Genomic DNA, 18,012 nt, shown 5'->3' with positions numbered 1-18,012 from the left:
TTGTATTATGGGATGTACCTCTTGATTTTCAGCTCTTTCCACAAATGAGAGTTCTGCTGTTTTCTGCAGGTGCATTGAGATCCTCGGAAAGGTCTTTCCATTCCCCATCCTTACTTAGCAGGCTCTGACATCTACTGGCTGCTGCACTTTTGCAAGCATCCATTTTCCAAACCCTGTTGACTGAATTTAACAACTGCTGTTTATCTTATCATTCCAAGTTCATGAGTACCTTTACAGAGCTGGACTTGTGTGACTGTTCTCGGGTGCACCCTACTATCTTCAGACATACACATTCACCTAGAAAACCCATCAAATGCTGGCATTTCTGAAATCGCCGACAATTCAAGCATTCAGACTGGAGCTAATGGTGAAAGAATAAGTTAACATCTTTCATTCTCTTTGATCCTCTGGGACTCCTGTCACCTCCACCAGTATGTCAAGATCACAATGCAGATCCTTTTTCTGTGAAAACCAAAACGCAAAAGATTTGCCCATGATGTGAAGATACTTAAGGCTAAAAATTGGATAAGGCCCAATAACGGCTCAAGGACGCGCATTGTGATCACCCCACACCCCATAGAAGTGATGCAGACAGCATGCAAACATCATGCTACCTGCTCATTTCCAGAATACTGGCGTGCAGCTCAGTGCTGCTGAGTGGCTGCATGCTCAGCAGGAGGCCCAGTTTCATGTGAAACCAGCACCAATTAAAGCAAGGCTGCACTTTTTAGCCACCCTCAAAGGGGAGGTGCATTCTGGCTGCAGCAGCTCATTCAACTGGCTGGGAAGGACATTAGGAACAGGAAGAAACTAAAGTAATGGAGCAGCAGGTCAGGGAGAGGGCTCTGGAGGCCTTAATACAGGAGGCCAGGGGGGCCCTCAAACAGACACTACAAATACAGCAGGAGCAGATATCCATGAAGAATACCAGAAGTCTGGTCCCAAGGACCTGGATGCAGTGCTGGAAGATGTTCAATGACCTCACCCGAGTGGCCAAGGTCAGCAAAAGGATCTTTAAAAGTCATATCCTACCCACTGCACTATCAACCTCACACACTGCTCAATGGACCACATCCCCATCGCTCACCCATCAGTGATCAGGACTCATGCATCTATATGCTCCACCTCACTCTCACACACATACCAATGCTGCAAACCTCACAACGCACAGCTCGCAGCTTCAACATAGTGCCAGATATTCAGCTATGACAGGCATATCACCCAAACGCATTACAACACACTCACTGACACTCTTCCATCTCTCTTGTGGGACAAGGTGGCACATAATAGGAGGGAGCAGCAACAAACCAGCAGGGGGAAGATATGGCTGCATGTCCTCATTTCTTGGAGGAGATGGGGTTCAGCATTTCCACACTTGCCCCTCCACTTATGCATTTATGTTTACTGATACCCAAGAACTGCCACCTGGTCAGCCAGTGAAACCTGAGGATGAAGGCCCTGAAGAGAAGCAAATCTCTGAGGAAGAAACACAGTCACCTGATCTGACACTCACAGCCACTAGTTCAGATATTGGAACTGTGCATAATTTAGAGGGGAGTATAGAGGTGGGATCTGCACATGATGGGCTGAATTATGTGCGGCTGCTTGGGGTGGGAATGGTGGCATGGGGGCCAGTGAATCGCCTCGAATGCATCCACCCAGAATTCTGATGTCAGGATGTTAGTTCCAGATTTAGTCAGCAGCAGGAAAGCACCAAGGTGACATTGCTGCCACACCATGACGGGAATACAATTTAAATTGCTGAACAGTTAGTTTTAATACATTAGCATCTAATTCAATGGGGGAGCTTGGAATTAAGTGGACGACAGGCCGCCCTCACGTGCCTTCGGATTCCCTTCCATTGAAAGATGGTGACACCGAGGCGAGGCCTCAGTGCTGCATTGGCAATAGCCATGGCCAGCGCTGCATAGGGGAAGAGGGTGGAGCAGAGGCCATTGTCAGCCTACGGTGCTGCATGCTCTGCAAGGAGGGACGTGATCTCAGGTGGGAGTCCCAGCTGAACAGGCTCTTGGATGGGAGTGCCGGCTGAGCAGGATCTCAGGTGATCTGTAAGGGAGGGGGCTTGGCTTTGGTTGGCTGCATCGACACCGCACTGTAGGCCCAATGGTCACCTGGCATGGATCTCATACACCCTGTCTTTTTGGATCCCTGTGGTGTGACGTGATGCCTCGAATGGAGGGAAGGCCAGGAGGCAGCTGCACCAGCCTGTGAAGCTCCACGACGAGAGCAGCAGCAGCTGGCCATGCCACGAAGGGCCACCCTCTGCTAGAGAGTGTACCGGAATCAAATCAGCTACCTCCAAATGTCCGAGCGGCATTGTCAGCAAAGATTACAGCTCTCCATGGAGGCTGTCACTGACTTATGCGACCTGCTGCAGGACAAGTAGCAACCTATGGGATTTGGTGGTCAGCCTATGCCTGTGGCCTTGAAGATCACCATGGCATTAAACCTTTATATGTCTGGATCATTCCAAGGATCCAAGGGGGACATGGGTGGGTTCTCCCAGGTAGCAGCCCGACACTGCATCAAGGAGGTGAACAATGGCCTGCTTAAGAGGGCCGGTGACTATGTGTGTTAACTGGACCGACACTGACAGGCTGAGAGGGTCATCGGGTTCGAGGCCATCACTGGATTCCCCCAGGTGCAAGGTGCAATAGACTGTGTGCGTGTGGCCATCAGGGCTCCAATGGATCAGCCAGCTGCCTTCATCAACAGGAATGACTTCCATTCCATCAACGGTCAACTGGTCTGTGACCATCGAAAGCATTTCCTACGGTTGTGCACCCGCTTCCCAGGAAGCAGCCACAATCCCTACAGTCCCAGGTGCCACAGCTTTTCAGGCCCCCTGCTCACATTCAGGGATGGATTCTCGGGGTCAAGGGCTACTGACGGCTGTGAGGAACCCTCGCACTGCAGCGGAAGCAAGGTACAACACTTGCCACAGCTTCACCCGAGCGACCATTGAGCAGGCCAATGGGCTGTTGAAGATGAGACTCTGTTGCCTTGATCGATCTGGTGGAGCCCTACAGTACGCCCCAGCCAGGGTCTTGCATATCATGGTTACCTGCTGTGCTCTTCACAATCTAGCACTCCAGAAGGGGGGGGCCTTGCATGATGAGGTCATGATTAAATGACACTCCTCCACCAACAAGGAGGACACGGAGGGCGGAGATGAACAAGCAGCACTGGATGTTGAAGCTCTACCCGGAGGCCAGGCAGATTGAACAACAGGCCAAGGAGACAAGAGACAATCTCATAATTACCCGCTTCCAGCCATCCTGATGGCCACTCAATGAAAATCAATAGAGACTCATCTCAATGCTTGCAGTCTGTCATAAATAATATAAAAGCAAAATACTGCAGATGCTGGAAATCTGAAATAAAAACAGAAAGTGCTGGAAATACGCAGCATGTCAGGCAGCATCTGTGGAGAGAGAAGCAGAGTTAACGTTTCAGGTCAGTGACCCTTCATCAAAACTGGCAAAGGTTAGAAAAGAATTAGGTTTTAAGCAAGTGGGGTGTGGGGTGGAGGGTGTGTGGTATTGGTGGGGGGAAGGGAACAAAAGGGAAGGTGAATGATAGGGCAGAGGGCAGGAGAGATTAAATAACAAAGCTGGCATGGGACAAAGGCAAAGAGTGTGTTAATGCTTGTGGTGAAAGACAAAGCACTAGTCCAGAGAGAGTGTTAATGGCAGAGTAATGAGCATCTCTGGTCCACATGAAAAACAGGCACATGGTTAAAAAATAAAATAAAACAACAAAAAAATAGAAAAATATTAAAAAAGGCCGGTCATGCTCTGAAATTGTTGAACTCAAGGTTGATTCCACAAGGCTGTAGGGTGTCTAATCGAAAGATCAGGTGCTGCTCCTCGAGCTTGCTTTGATGTTCACTGGAACACTGCAGCAGGCCAAAGACAGAAATGTGGGCATGAGAGCAGAGGGATGTGTTGAAATGGCCAGCAACCAGAAGCTCGAGGTCATGCTTAACTCCACGTGTCTGTTAGTGATTTTTTAATACGTTTATAAGTGCTTCTACAAGGTGTGACCCCTGTGCTAGCAGCTGGCTTGGAGGCAGACTGCGCCTTGGCCTGTGATTACTTCAGCAACCATCCTGTGGCTGTCTGAGGGTTTCCTGCACTGGTGCAAGACTCTCCTCTGGCATTGCGACTACTGGAGCTGGGATGTGGGCGTCACTAGCTAGGCCAGCAATTATTGCCCATCCCTAACTGCCTTGAAGAAGGTGGTGGTGAGCTGTTTTCCTAAATCACTGTAGTCCATGTGGGGTAGGTGCACCAACAGTGCTGTTGCGAAGGTAGTTCCAGGATTTTGACCCAGTGACAGTGAAGGAACGGCAATATAGTTCCAAGTCACGATGGTGTGTGGCTTGGAGGGGAACTTGCAGGTTGTGGTGTTCCCATCTGCTACCCTTGTCCTTCTAGGTACTAGAGGTCACGGGTATGGAAGGTGCTGTCGAAGGAGCCTTGGTGCGTTGCATCTTGTAGATGGTACACACTCCTGCCACTATACATCAGTGGTGTAGGGAGTGAATATTTGTGGAGGCGGTGCCATCAAATGGGCTGCTTTGTCCTGGATGGTGTCGAGCTTCTTGAGTGTTGTTGAAGCTGCACCCATCCAGGCAAGTGGAGAGTATTCCATCACACTCCTGACTTGTGGACAGGCTTTGGGGAGTCAGGAGGTGAGTTACACGTCGCAGGATTCCTAGCCTCTGACCTGCTCTTGTAGCCATGATATTTATACGGCTACTCCAGTTCAGTTTCTGGACAATGGTAACCCCGAGGATGTGATAGTCATAGAGTCACACAGCACTGAAACAGGCCCTTTGGCCCACCGAGTCTGTGCTGACCATCAACCACCAATTTTATACTAATCCTACATTAATCCCATATTCCCTACCACATCCCCATCTTCCCTCAATTCTCCTACCACCTACCTACACTAGGGGCAATTTACAACAGCCAATTTACCTATCAACCTGCAAGTCTTTGGCTGTGGGAGGAAACCGGAGCACCCGGCAGAAACCCACACAGTCACAGGGAGAACTTGCAAACTCTGCACAGGCAGCACCCAGAACTGAACCCAGGTCGCTGGAGCTGTGAGGCTGCGGTGCTAACCATTGCATCACTGTGCCACCCAGTGGGAGATTCAGCGATCATAATGCCATTGAATGTCAAGGGAAGATGGTTAGATTCTCTCTTCTCATTCCCAATTCTGACCTTATGATGGAGGGAAGGTCATTGATGAAGCAGCTGAAGATGGTTGGGCCTAGGACACTGCCCTGAGGAGCTCCTGCAGTGATGTCCTGGAGCTGAGATGATTGACCTCCAACAATCACAACCATCTTCCTTTGCACTAGGCACGACACCAACCAGTGGAAAGTTTTCCCCCATTCCCATTGACTCCAGTTTTGCTAGGGGCACGGCAAGTTCTGGAGCACAGGTCTTCAGTACTATTGCTGGAATATTGTCAGGGCCCATAGACTTTGCAGTGTCCAGTGACTTCTGTCATTTTTTGATATCATGCATAGTGAATCAAACTGGCTGAAAACTGGCATCTGTGATGCTGGGGACTTCAGGAGGAGGCCAAGATGGATTATCCACTCGGCACTTCTGGCTGAAGATTGTTGCAAATATTTCAGCTTTATCTTTTGCACTGACGTGCTGGGCTCCCCCATCATTGAGGATGTGAATATTTTTGGAGCCACCTCCTCCAGTTTGTTTTTTAATTGTCCACAACCATTCACGACTGCATGGGTCGGGACTGCAGAGCTTAGATCTGATCCGTTGGTTATGGGATTGCTTAGCTCTATCGCATGCTGCTTATGTTGTTTTGCATGTAAGTAGTCCTGGGTTGTAACTTCACCAGGTTGACACCTTATTTTGAGGTATGCCTAGTGCTGCTCCTGGCATGCCCTCCTGCACTCTTCATTGAACCAGGGTTGGTCTTCCGGCTTAATGGTAATGGTAGAGTGGGGAATATGCCTGGCCATGAGGTTACAGATTGTGGTTGAATACATTTCTGCTGCTGCTGATGGCTCACATCGCATCATAGATGCCCAGTTTTTCATTGCTAGATCTGTTCTAAATCTATCCCATTTAGCATGGAGGTAGTGCCACACAACACGATGGAGGGTATCCTCAATGTGAACACAGGACTTAGTCTCCACAAGGAATGTGCGGTAGTCACTCCTACCGATATTGTCATGGACAGATGCATCTGCAGCAGACAAATTGGTGAAGACGAGGTCAAGTATATTTTTCCCTCTTGTTGGTTCCCTCACCACCTGCCACAGATCCAGTCTAGCAGCTATGTCCTTCAGGACTCGACCAGTAGTGGTGCTACCGAGCCATTCTTAGTGATGGACATTGAAGTCCCCCACCCAGAGTACATTCCGTGCCCTTGCCACCATCAGTGCTTCCTGCAAATGCTGTTCAACATGGAGAAGGACTGATTCATCAGCTGAGGTGGGGGGCGGTAGGTGGTAATCAGCTGGAGGTTTCTTTGCTCATGTTTGATCTGATGCCATGAGACTTCATGGGGTCTGGACTCAATGTTGAGGACTTCCAGGACAACTCCCTCCCAACTGTATATCACTGTGCCACCACCTCTGCTGGGTCTGTCCTGCTGGTGGGACAGGACATACCCAGGGATGGTGATGGTGGTATCTGGGACATTGTCTGTAAGGTATGATTCCATGAGTATGACTATGTCAGGCTGTTGCTTGACTAGTCTGTGGGACAGCTCTCCCAACTTTGGCACAAGCCTCCAGATGTTTGTAAGGAGGACTTTGCAGGGTCGACAGGGCTGGGTTTGCCATTGTCGGTTCTGGTGCCTAGGTCGATGCTGGGTGGTCCACACGGTTTCAATCCTTATTGACCTCGTAGCAGTTAGATACAACTGAGTGGCTTGCTAGACCATTTCAGAGCGCATTTAAGAGTCAACTAGATTGCTGTGGGTAAGGAATCACGCGTAGGCCAGACCAGGTAAGGACAGCGGATTTCCTTCCCTGAAGGACATTAGTGAACCAGATGGGTTTTTACAACAATCGACAGTGGTTCCATGGCCATCATTAGACTCACTTTTTTAATTCCAGATTTATTAATTGAATTCAAATTCCACCTTCTGTCATGGTGGGATTTGAACCCATGTCCCCAGAGCAATACCCTGGATCTCTGGGTTACTAGTCCAGTGACAGTACCGCTACACCACTGCCTCCCCTCCTCACTGGCAGAGGGGCTGAGGAAAAGGTGTCCTCACTTGCAAAATTCTGAGGGAGCCCCCAGCTGTGGAGGTCAGTGTCTGTGCCTCCCTTTCATGTCTCATTTGAACCTCACGGCTCATCAGAGAAGGATGAGGAGCTGGAGAAGTCTCCAGGCCCCTCATCCCTCTCCTGCCTCGTCACTGCTGTGTTGAGCTCATGACCGATGGTGTGCAGCTCTGCGCGCATCTGTGGGATCTGGCTCTCCATGAAGGTCGCCAACCTTTTGATGGAGGAAGCCATGTGTTCATATGTCTGAGACATGGCAGCATTCATGGTAGGGATAGACTCCTCTCTCATCCGCTCATGGCTGCTTATTGCCTCTGGCATCTCCACCAGGTGTTGCCTTACCTCTCTCTTCAACGCCAGCATGCCTTGTGCTGTCGAAATAAGAGGCTCATCATGAGCCTGGGGTTCGGTATAGGCCTGGCCACCCACAGTCCTCCGACTGTCAACAGCCTCGGCTGTCTCGGCCTCGGCCAGCTGCTCAAGCGTGTGTACGGTGCTTTCACCAGCTGGTGACCCTGATTCGACAGCCAAGCGGAAACCCACCGAGGTGAAAGTATCTGTGCTGATGGAAGGTGCAGGATAACCATGGGACAGTGCTTCCTCTGACTGCAGTTCCTCTTCCTCTGAGGTTGATGGCTGTCCCCCTCTGTTAGAGTCTCCAGTGGATGCTGACCTGCATGAGAGAATACAATCATGTGTGAGTTGAGCTGTGTAGATCTCATCATGCCAACCATACATGATGCGGGTGTCCAAAAGTGAACTGTATGTCAATGGACGACAATCCTCACTCTCTTGCACAAAGACTTCGGTCTCCCCATCTGATATGGAGCAGCCGCCCTGGGCCCCCGCTAATTCTAGTGCCTCTTCCTCTGCTGTGGAGAGAGGCGGAAGATCAGGGATGCCTTCGCTATTTCAGGCTATTTCCTTCCTGAGGCAGCCCATCGTCCCCAACTGGGGTATCCCATATAGCTCATGCTCCTGTCCTCTCTCAGGGGTTTAATGGGAATCAGTTGTGAAAGAAAATGGCTTGTGGCCAAAATGCTGCCATGCATCTGTCAGGATGAGATGATGCTTAACCCCCTCTGCCAGGGCAGTTGCAGTGCCTCCCTACTTATGACTGGAATTTTACATTGGGGCGGAGACCCCGCCCACCGGCTTAAAGGTTGGGGGCAAGCCCGCCGGGCCTGGAAGCCACACAGCGATTTTGCATGGACCATAAGTGTCTTGGTCAGCGCTTCTGCCCCTCTGAGGCAGGAAGTACCGCCTCCAGGAGCTGCCAGCCAATCAGAGGGCCGGCAGCTCCTGAGTCCCACCAGCACCACCGGGAGCGGTGGCCACTCCTGAGACTGCACCCAGTCAGAAGAGCAAGAGAGATGCCAGAAACAAACGGTGAGTGGGGTTTTGGGCCTCACCGGGAAAAATTGTTTGGGCCCTTGGGGAGATAGGGTGGGAGTCAATTAGGAAGGAGGGGGAGCTGCTCCAGCGGGGAGGGGCTGTGCTGCAGAGTGGGCCCTCCATGGGGCAGAGGGTGTCTGATCAAGAAGCCACCCCCCTTCCCCCCGAGCCCGTCAGGAGGCCACCAGTTTTACCAGGTGGCCTCAGCTGGCTAAGTCCCTGGCCGCTGCTGGTAACATACCAGCAGCAGCAGGAGGAGACACTTAAGTGGCACTTACTGGCCACTTAAGGGCCTCCATTGGCCTGGGGAGGGCGGGCTGTTTTCAAGCTCCCCACTGGTGGTAAAATGGCAGCGGGGATGGGTAGACGACTGGAAAGGCACCCCTGTCTCTCACTCGATTTTATGCCACCCCCCGCCCCAACCTCCAGTTCACTCCCGGGTGGAGAGTGGCCATAAAATTCCGGCCCATGTCCCACTTCCTCCTGCGTAACCCCATGCAATCCTTAAAAAGGAGAGAATGATGGAGCAGTCACCTTGGCAGAATAAAGGAGGTCGTTGACCCACTTGTGGTACTGCAGCCATGTTTGGAGGGTAACCCCATGGCTGCTGACCTCCTCGGCGATCTCCAAGCAGGCATGCTTGGTCAGGCGGGAGGACCTCTTCTGGTGATCGCTGCCTTTCCCTTGCAGACTCAAGGAGAATTTCAAAAGGGGGCATCACTAAACTGTGGGGCCACCCTGTGTCTTGCCTCTCCCCACCTGTGGGATCTGTTTCTAGTGGGTGGGGGGGTCCGGGTCACTCCAACACCAGTCTCAGCAATGAGCAGCAAGCAGCAGTGCTGGCAGGGCTTTAAATATGAGGCCAGCACCTGCTCTGGAGTCAACCAACTCCGTATGCAGCGTCTTTCACCCTGGCTCTGCCATGTGATTGGTCGAGCCCCACGCCTCCATTATGTAAAGTGGCCACCCGCCACGTGATTGCCGTGGGCCAGGGGCCATCCACATGGTTCGTGGGAACAGCGCACATTTCAGCCCAGTGAATCAACGGACATGAGTGGCCTGCAGCCAGAGCAGGGGGAAGTGATTGCACATGTGCCAGTTCCCCAGAAGGTGAGGTCGCACATGAGTTCTGCTGAAGAGGACTCAGATCAGGACTTCAATGGAACGATGTACAGGTAATTGCTGATGGGCATGGGCAACGAAATACTTGCTGCATTGGCTGGCCTGCTAGACAGCCTCCTGTCAAGGAATATAGAGGAGTCCAGCTCCTATTTAGCATGGGGTTTCGGGGTTTCACGTACAGATTAGAGCCAACCCTTTCCAGCATCGAAGTGATGGCCAATTCCATGACTGTACTTGTGGACCCAAATGTGATGCTGTGTCTGGTGGCCAATGTCTCAGTTTCCATTGCAGCACAGGCAGAAGCCGCCCAACATCCCAGTGCTGCAGTGGAAGCTCAGGCTGAGGTCAAGAAATTTCAGCTTGGCGTTATGCAGGCTTAGACTGCTGGCATCAGGCTATGGATATCAGTGTTCAAAGGGGCTTGCAGGCTTTGTAGCAGTCCAGCAATCTATCCTCCAATAGATTACCAGAATTGTTGATGTGCCGCCCCAGGGGAGTAACAACACTCAAGAAGCTCGACACCATCCAGGGCAAAGCAGCCCGCTTGATTGGCACTCCATCCACAAACATTCACTCCCTCCACCACCGATGCACAGTGGCAGCAGTGTGTACCATCTACAAGATGCACTGCAGCAACGCACCAAGGCTCCTTAGACAGCACCTTCCAAACCTGCGACCTCTACCAACTAGAAGGACAAGGGCAACAAATACATGGGAACGCCACCACCTGCAAGTTCCCCTCCAAGTCACACACCATCCTGACTTGGAACTATATCGCCGTTCCTTCACTGTCGCTGGGTCAAAATCCTGGAACTCCCTTCCTAACAGCACTGTGGGTCTACCTACCCCAAATGGACTGCAGCGGTTCAAGAAGGCAGCTCACCACCACATTCTCAAGGGCAGTTAGGGATGGGCAATAAATGCTGGCATAGCCAGTGATGCCCACATCCCATGAATGAATAAAACAAAACAGTGGCTCTCTCTTCATGACAGCATTTGCACTCCCACGACTGCCAATCTGCCAGTGCCCCTACTGTTGCCAGTCAGTCAGCGAGGTGATGCAGTCCAAAGCCGGGCCCTCAAGGTGCAGAGATGCTCGAGGGCATCCTGCAAGGCCATCTGCAGTCTCTCCCGCTGAAAGTCTGCAGCCTTCCACAAGCCATGCTGCAGTTACTGGGGTAGCACTGTGTAGGAGCACTAGGATAGGCAAAGTTACTTGCAAGACAGGCACTAAGGGGATGCACAAGGGTGAATATTTGAGTACTGTATAGATTATTGGAAGTGTTGTTGGATGAAGTTAGTACAGAATGGTTACTTTCTGCTGTATTTTATTTCAGGATTGTGGCCATACCTCTGAATGAGGTATTGTGTAAAAAAATAATGGCCTGTAAGTTATTTTATAATGTCATAATGTTATTGAGACAAATGCAAACAATATCACCTTTATAGTGCAAATAGCCTTGATATAAAAAACTTAAATTGTAGTTCTATAGCACTTCTCAAATCCATCTCAATGCACTTTACATTGAGGAACAAAACATATTAATTAGTCAATAAATTATGGCATAGAAGCATCAAGTACAGTTTTTGACTACACGGCTCTCCTTAATATTAGAATTGATTAACTGGTTTAGTAAATATTGTACGAATTTTGCAATAGTCAGCTACAAATATGAAATGAAGACTGGCTGAAGAATAAAAAATGTGAACAAAAGTGAGACTGTCCTAAGCAATGTTACGACCTCCACATTAACGTTAAAATTCAAGATATGAACCCCAGACCAATTTAAAGAATTACACAACAAGATTTCACATTTTAAGACTTTATTATAACACCTAAACTAAAAGAAATCCTCATTCACTAAATAGTACTTTGAAAGCAGTTGATACCCCAAATTACAACCTCACATCACACTTATACATTACACAGTCCTCTTGGATGATGAAACCTTTGCGGTGAAAAGTCCCAAACTCCACCCAGTTGCAGTGTCCTCTTTGCTCACTTCTCTGAGTTTCAACCTGGATGTCCGTGAATAAGGCAATCCCTGGTGACCCTGTTGGTCTTTGCCTTCTCTGCAAACTTCAACTTCCAAAACAGGTTCAAGTCTTTGCTGTCTTTCAGTATATCAGTTTTTTTCCTGAGAACAGGTGTTGACCCTCTCTCCCTTGATTTGCCACCACTGGTTGTCTTCCTTCCTTGCTCTGTGGCTGAAACTGCTGGTTTCCTTTTTTACAGCCTTCCTGCCTTCAGAAAATCTGTTAAAAGTATCTGAAATCAAAAGTCAATAGATCATTGCCCTTTTCCAATTTGCAAAGTCCACAAGTCTGGTTTCAGCAGCACAACCTGGGCCTTCCATTGTAAGCAGGTCTTAGCAGCTGCCATACACTTTTGCATTATCCGAAACACCCACACCTCGTTAACGACCCAAAATTCTGTGAGGGTGAAACCCATTATTCTTCAGGTGTTATACCCCTGCGGTTTCTGTATTTTTTACAAAAAAAGTCTTAGCTCTGTGCTCTCTGTTGTCCTGGTAATTTAGATTTCAGTCTTGTCTTTAAGCAGAGTTGATGTGAGGTCACCTGACTTCTCTGACTCCATCTGAAACTTGTAAAAATCACAGTTTTTAAAACATAACTATGTTACAAAGTGAAGTGTTCCTAACAACAGCACTTTTGTTGCTAGAACCTAGTCCATCCGTTATTTTACTTTTATCTGAATGTGCAGTGTTTGGATTCCTTGCCACTATCTGTTTAATATTTCTTTATTTGGGATGGAAATGAAAGGATCGCACTGTGCACAGAATCAGTCCACGGCAAGACTCCACCCAGTTGCAGCTCTTCACCAAAGTTAATTTTTAAACTGAAAAGTCCATTATTGCTGAGTATTATTGGGGAGCACAGAACAAGTTGAGATGACTTTAAAAACAGCTTCCTTCCATTCTTGTCCATTACATCCAACAGATCAAACCAGAGCTTTCATCGATTCTCCTTTCCTCATTACCATTAGAATTCAGACTGACTCTTTCAAAGGGTTTGAAATCCTGACACCTGTCACACACGAAGTCTGGGTTAGATATTTTTAATTGTTTGTGGGATGTGGGCGTGTCTGGCTAGACCAGCATTTATTGCCCATCCCAAATTGCCCTTGAACTGAATGGCTTGTGAGGCCATTTCAGAGGGCATTTTAAGAGTCAACCAAATTGCTGTGGGTCTGGAGTCACATATCGGCCAGACCAGGTAAGGACTGCAGATTTCCTTCCCTAAAGGACATTAGTGAACCAGATGGGTTTGTAACAACAATTGACAATGATTTCTTGATCATCATTAGAAGAGTTTTTTAATTCCAGATTTATTAATTGAATTCAAATTTCGCTATCTGCTGTGGTGGGATTTGAACCCACAACCCCAGAGCATTAGCCTGCGCTCTGGACTGGATGGTGAGAATCCAAGAACATCTGTAAATCCCACATAGGGTCCACCTGAGAACTGTCTCTACATTTTCTGTCCAGGTCACAAATTTTTTCCATAGGAAGGCTTCATCCGTTAAAGGGAAGATTCTTTTGATAATAACTGTTTGCTTTCTCAAAGAATGCCTGAACTCCCCAACAAAAAAAAATTCTATCTGAGGGTCAGGAGGATCATATCTCGCTTTAACAGTGAATTGCTTGGCTGAAAATCCAGTTTAAAGCTCTGGCTTGTCTAGTTGGGGAGTTCTGGATAAATCATGTTCAGAATTTGGCACTTTAAAAAAATCTTCTTTTGTAAACCCGTGACATTTATTCCCAGGAGGCTGCTCAAGGAGGAATGAATACAGGGCTCATCCCTTTCAACCATCAGATTCAAATCAGTAAACTGGACATAACGTAACCTTGAAGAATATCAAAAAAAAATCATTGTACTGGAATTCAGGAAAACATTCTACTGTTTGAAGCCAGTTAAAGAGACTTACCCAAACAGAAAGTAAAATTGTGATTGTTCAAAGAATCTCAGCACTCTGTTGGCATTATGTTCAAAACTCAACCACCAAACACCAGGGTATTTTATAACATTCCAGTATCTAATGTCACAAAGTTACAATACTCTTTCAAGCATAACTTCTTGAATTATGATTGTTTGAAACCATGATAGAAATACTACGATAAGCAAGCATATGGAAATGATGGACAAGAAAAACCAACTGATCCATCAAGCCTGGATTATGTTGTCGTAGTACAACTTATAAATACCATGACCCCCTCCCCTCTCATGCCATCGACTACAACACTAACCAGCTATTCAATCTTCTGGGAGAGGCAAATAAAGGAGGAAACTCAATGTAGAATTGAGGAGAAAATAAGCACTCTGGGAAATTGCTCTCTGACCCCTGAATGCGCTCAAACAAGGAGGCCCCAGTGACTGGGAGACACATGTTCCAATACCCAGCTACCTTTTATGCTCAAGTTCTTTATTTTCATTATTAGATCTCTACATCAAAGTGATCAGTGGGGATACACAGAAAAATGCCCTTTTTCACATATATGACATAGGCATCCTAAAAAAAGGACATCTTCATTTCGCTCAGGAGCTCTAACCAAGAAAGTTTCCTTTGCCCATTATTCACTGTGGCATGTCACACAGAGGGCGACACAATTTATAATCAAGAGCATGTTTCCACAACACATTCAACAAAGCAGTGAAACAATACCATCTACAGCACAAAATTTACTTTTTTTTATTCGCTGATGGAATGTGGGAGTCACTGGCTAGGCCAGGATTTAGTGCCCATCCCTAATTGCCCTTTAGAAAGTGGTGGTGAACTGCCTTCTTGAACCACTGCAGTCCATGTGGGGTAGGTATACCCACAGTGCTGTTAGGAAGGGAGTTCCAGGATTTTGACCCAGCAAAAGTGAAGGAATGGCAATATAGTTCCAAGTCAGGATGGTGTGTGGCTTGGAGGGGAACTTGCAGGTGGTGGTGTTCCCATGCATTTGCTGCCCTTATCCTTCTAGGTGGTAGAGGTTGCGGGTTTGGAAGGTGCTGTCTAAGGAGCCTTTATGTGTTGCTGCAGTGCATCTTGCAGATGGTACACACTGTTGCCACTGTGCATCAGTAGTGGAGGGAATGAATGTTTGTAGATGGGCTGCCAATCAAATGGGATGCTTTGTCCTGGATGGTGTTGAGCTTCTTGAGTGTTGATGGAGCTGCACGCATCCAGGCAAGTGGAGAGCATTCTATCACACTCCTGACTTGTGCCTTGGTAGTTGGTGGACAAGCTGTGGGGAGTCAGGAGGTGAGTTACTCGCCGCAGGATTCCTAGCCTCTGACCTGTTCTTGAAGCCCTGGTATTTATATGGCTACTCCAGTTCAGTTTCTGGTCAATGGTAATGCCCAAGATGTTGATAGTGGGGCATTCAACAATCGTAATGCCATTGAATGTCAAGGGGAGATGGTTAGATTCTCTCTTGTTGGAGATGGTCATTGCCTGGCACTTGTGTGGCGTGAATGTTACTTGCCACTTATCAGCCCAAGCCTGGATATTGTCCAGGTCATGCTGCATTTCTACACGGACTGTTTTAGTAACTGAGGAGTCGCAAATAGTGCTGAATATTGTGAAATCATCAGCGAACATCCCCAATTTTGACCTTATGATAGAGGAAAGGTCATTAATGAAGCAGCTGAAGATGGTTGGGCCTAGGACACTACCCTGAGGAACTCCTGCAGTGATGTCCTGGAGCTGAGATGATTGACCTCCAACAATCACAACCATCTTCCTTTGTGCTAGGTACGCTCTCCAACCAGTGGAGAATTTTCCCCCGATTCCGATTGACTCCAGTTTTGCTGGGGCTCCTTGATGCCATACTTGGTCAAATGTTGCCTTCATGTCAAGGGCAGTAACTCTCACCTCAGCTCTTGAGTTCTGTTATTTTGTCCATGCTTGAACCAAGGCTGTAATGAGGTCAGGAGCTGAGTGGCCCTGGCAGAACCCAAACTGAGCGTCACTGAGCAGGTTATTGCTAAGCAAGTGCCGCTTGATAAGACTGTCGACGACAACTTCCATCTCTTTACTGATGATCAAGCGTAGGCTGATGGGGTGGTAATTGGCCGGGTTGGACTTTTAGTTTTAGTTTCAGAGATACAGCACTGAAACAGGCCCTTCGGCCCACCGAGTCTGTGCCGACCATCAACCACCCATTTTATACTAATCCTACACTAATCCCATATTCCTACCACATCCCCACCTGTCCCTATATTTCCCTACCACCTACTTATACTAGGGGCAATTTATAATGGCCAATTAACCTATCAACCTGCAAGTCTTTGGCATGTGGGAGGAAACCGGAGCATCCGGAGGAAACCCACGCAGACACAGGGAGAACTTGCAAACTCCACACAGGCAGTACCCAGAATTGAACCCGGGTCGCTGGAGCTGTGAGGCTGCGGTGCTAACCACTGCGCCACTGTGCCGCCCTTGTCTTGCTGTTTGTGTACAGGACATATCTCGGCAATTTTCCATATTGCCGGATAGATGCATGTGTTGCAGCTGTCCTGGAACAGCTTGGCTAGGGGCGCGGCAAGTTCTGGAGCACAAGTCTTCAGTACTATTGCCGGAACATTGTCAGGGTCCATAGCATTTGCAGTATACAGTGCCTTCAGTCATTTCTCGATATCACGAGGAGTGGACTGAATTGACTGACGACTGGCTTCTGTGATGCTGGGGTTTCAGGAGGAGGCCGAGATGGAGTATCCACTCGGCACATCTGGCTGAAGATTGTTGCAAATGCTTCTGCCTTAACTTTTGCACTGAGGGGACATGATGAAAAAAGAAACATTTTCACCCAGAGGGTGGTGGGTTTCTGGAATTCACTGCCAGGAATGGTGGTGGAGGCAGAAACCCTCAATTCTTTTAAAAGGTACCTGGACATGCTCCTGAAGTTCTGTAATCTGCAAGACTATGGACCAGGTGCTGGAAGGTGGGATTAATTTGGGTGGCATGTTTTTTCAGCCAGCACAAATATGACAGGCTGAATGGCCGCCTTCTGTGCCTATGGTTCTATGGTTCTATGTGCTGGGCTGCCCTATCATTGAGGATGGGGATATTTGTGGACCAACCTCCTCCTGTTTGTTGTTTAATTGTCCACCACCATTCACGACTGGATGTGGCAGGACTGCAGAGCTTAGGTCTAATCCGTTGGTTATGGGATCGCTTAGCTCTATCACATGCTGCTTACATTATTTTGCATGCAAGTAGTCCTGGGACTGTAGGTTCACCAGGTTGACACCTCATTTTGAGGAATGCCTGGTGCTGCTCCTGGCATGCCCCCCTGCACTCTTCATTGAATCAGGGTTGGTGCCCCGGCTTCACGGTAATGCTAGAGTGGGGGATATGCTGGGCCATGAGATTACAGATTGTGGTTGAGTACAATTCTGCTGTTGATGATAGCCCACAGTGCCTCATGGATGCCCAGTCTTGAGTTGCTAAATCTGTTCAAAATCTAACCCAATTAGCACAGTGGTAGTGCCACACAACACGATGAAGGGTATCCTCAATGTGAACACAGAACATTGTCTCCACAAGACTAGTCATTCCTACCAATACTCTCAAGGACAGACGCATCTGGGGCAGGTAGATTGGTGAGGATGAGGGCAAGTATATTTTTCCCTCTTGTTGGTTCCCTCACTACCTGCCACAGAATCAGTCTAGCAGCTATGTCCTTTAAAACTCGGCCAGCTCAGTCAGTAGTGGTGTTACCGAGCCACTCTTGGTGATGGACATTAAAGTCCCCCACCCAGAGTACATTCTGTGCCCTTGCCACCCTCAGTGCTTCCTGCAAGTGCTGTTCAACATGGAGTAGTACTGATTCATCAGCTGAGAGGTTGGGGGGTGGGGGGGCGGCAGTGGTAGGTGATAATCAGCTGGAGGTTTCTTTGCTCATGTTTGACCTGATGCCATGAGACTTCATGGGGTCTGGAGTCAATGTTGAGGACTCCGAGGGCAACTCCCTCCCGACTGTAGACCACTGTGCCACCACTTCTGCTGGGTCTGTCCTGCCAATGGGTCAGGCCATACCCGGGGATGGTGATGGCAGTGTCTGGGACCGTTATCTGTAAGGTATGATTCCATGAGTATGACTATGTCAGGCTGTTGCTTGACTAGCCTGTGGGACAGCTCTCCCAACCTTGGCACAAGCCTCCAGATGTTAGGAAGGAGG

This window comes from Heterodontus francisci, chromosome 8 (assembly GCF_036365525.1).
Source record: "Heterodontus francisci isolate sHetFra1 chromosome 8, sHetFra1.hap1, whole genome shotgun sequence".
In the NCBI taxonomy this organism is placed as follows: domain Eukaryota; kingdom Metazoa; phylum Chordata; class Chondrichthyes; order Heterodontiformes; family Heterodontidae; genus Heterodontus; species Heterodontus francisci.
The sequence above is the reverse complement of the archived record's forward strand: the minus strand, read 5'-3'. Positions refer to the sequence as shown.